The sequence below is a fragment of the Zingiber officinale genome, chromosome 9A (genome assembly GCF_018446385.1).
Source record: "Zingiber officinale cultivar Zhangliang chromosome 9A, Zo_v1.1, whole genome shotgun sequence".
Classification (NCBI taxonomy): Eukaryota; Viridiplantae; Streptophyta; class Magnoliopsida; order Zingiberales; family Zingiberaceae; genus Zingiber; species Zingiber officinale.
In genome coordinates this window covers 4,030,372-4,032,296 of record NC_056002.1, presented here as the reverse complement: position 1 = coordinate 4,032,296, position 1,925 = coordinate 4,030,372, and positions in this window count along the sequence as shown.

Genomic DNA, 1,925 nt, shown 5'->3' with positions numbered 1-1,925 from the left:
GATCTATTAATGAGATAACATGCCATGTTAACTGCTTCCGCCCAGAAATTCTTTGCAAGCCCTGCATTCAGCCTGAGACATCTTGCCTTCTCAATGATTGTCCTGTTCAACCTTTCCGCTACCCCATTCTGCTGAGGTGTCCTGCGAACCGAGAAGTGCCTCATTATCCCATGCTGCTCACAGAGTTCTTCAAACTTTGAATTGTATTATCTGACCTAAGGCATTTGATCTTCCTTCCGGTCTGGTTCTCTACTTCAGTTTTCCACAATTTAAACTTTGCAAAAGTTTCTGACTTGTGACGCATAAAGTATACCCATACCTTTCGTGAGAAATCATCAGTAAAACTCACAAAATACAAGTGCCCTCCACGTGATGCTACACTGGCCGGTCCCCAGAGATCCGTATGTACGTAGTCCAGAATCCCCTCCGTCTTGTTTGTTGCCGTCTTAAATTGCACTTTGCTCTGTTTCCCAAGAACACAGAATTTGCAGAATTCAAGCTTGCACGTTTTGACACCCTTCAACAAATCTCTCTTGTGAAGTTCTAGCATCCCACGTTCACCCATATGCCCTAGCCGCATATGCCACAAGACTGTACTATCTGATTCAGACTCACCGAGGCGACTCCACCTACAACTGTAGTCCCTATCAACTTGTAGATGTTTCTGCTACCTTTTGTCCTTTCATTACCGTCAGAGCTCCCTTACTGACTTTCATCACCCCGCTCACTGATTTGTAATTACAACCAATACCATCCAGTGTGCCTAGTGAGATCAAGTTCTTCCTTAGCTCTGGTATATATCTGACATCACATAAAGTTCTGATCACACCATCAAACATCTTGATTCTGACATTCCCTATGCCGATAACCTTGCATGATGCATCGTTTCCCATCAACACTGAACCAGAATCCACTGCCCTATAGGTGTCAAACCAATCCTTGTTTGGAGTCATGTGATATGAACATGCAGAGTCTAAAATCCATGCATCCGTCAGCTGCTCCGAACTTGACATAACTGATAGCATATCTCCATCACCGCTTTCTGAATTTTCTTCTTCAACTATGTTTGCAGACTTTGCCGAACTACTTTTGTTCTCTGCAACATATTTCTTTATCTCTGGACAATTTCTCTTGATATGACCTTTAACTCCACATTTGTAGCACGTGATCACCTTCTTCCTTCTCGACTTAGAACGAGTCTTGTTGTTGTTGTCATATCCATGTCGAGATTTGCTCCTACCACGCTCTTGGTTGCTATTTATCACAAGTCTTTCTCCTTGAGAAATTTCATCGCTTGTTTTCTTCCTTTGGTGAAAACCTAGCAACGCACTTGTGATCTCCTCCAATTTGAGAGTTTCCTTACCCCACATCAAAGTAGTAACCAAATTCTCGTACGTAGGAGATGAAGGTAGAGAATTCAACAACATCAGTGCCTTGTCTTCGTTTTTGATCTTCAGATCACTTACAATCTGGTTGAATACGTTGATGTGCTGGCTCAGATCGGTTCCTTCTGTCATCTTCACCCGAATAATTTCGCTGAGATACAACTTGTTTGTCAATGATTTTGACATGTACCGCTTTCCAACTTTTGCCAAACTGTCACCGGTGACTCCTCGTCCATGACATGGTACATCACGTCATCCGTAAGACAAAGCCTGATTGTTGCTACTGCCTTCGCCGAAGTTCTTCCCAATCTGATTTCTCCATGCTTTCTGGTTTTCTTTCTCCTAGCGCCTTCACCATGCCTTGTTGCACCAACAAGTCCTTGACCCTTCTCTGCCATAATCCAAAGTTTCCGGTTCCGTCAAACTTCACCATATCAAACTTCGCAGAAGTCGCCCCCAACATGTTGAAGAAATCAGCCAAACCCGTAGCTCTGATACCAATTGTTGTGCAAAGAGAGGGCAATACCTCTCAACCTTTAA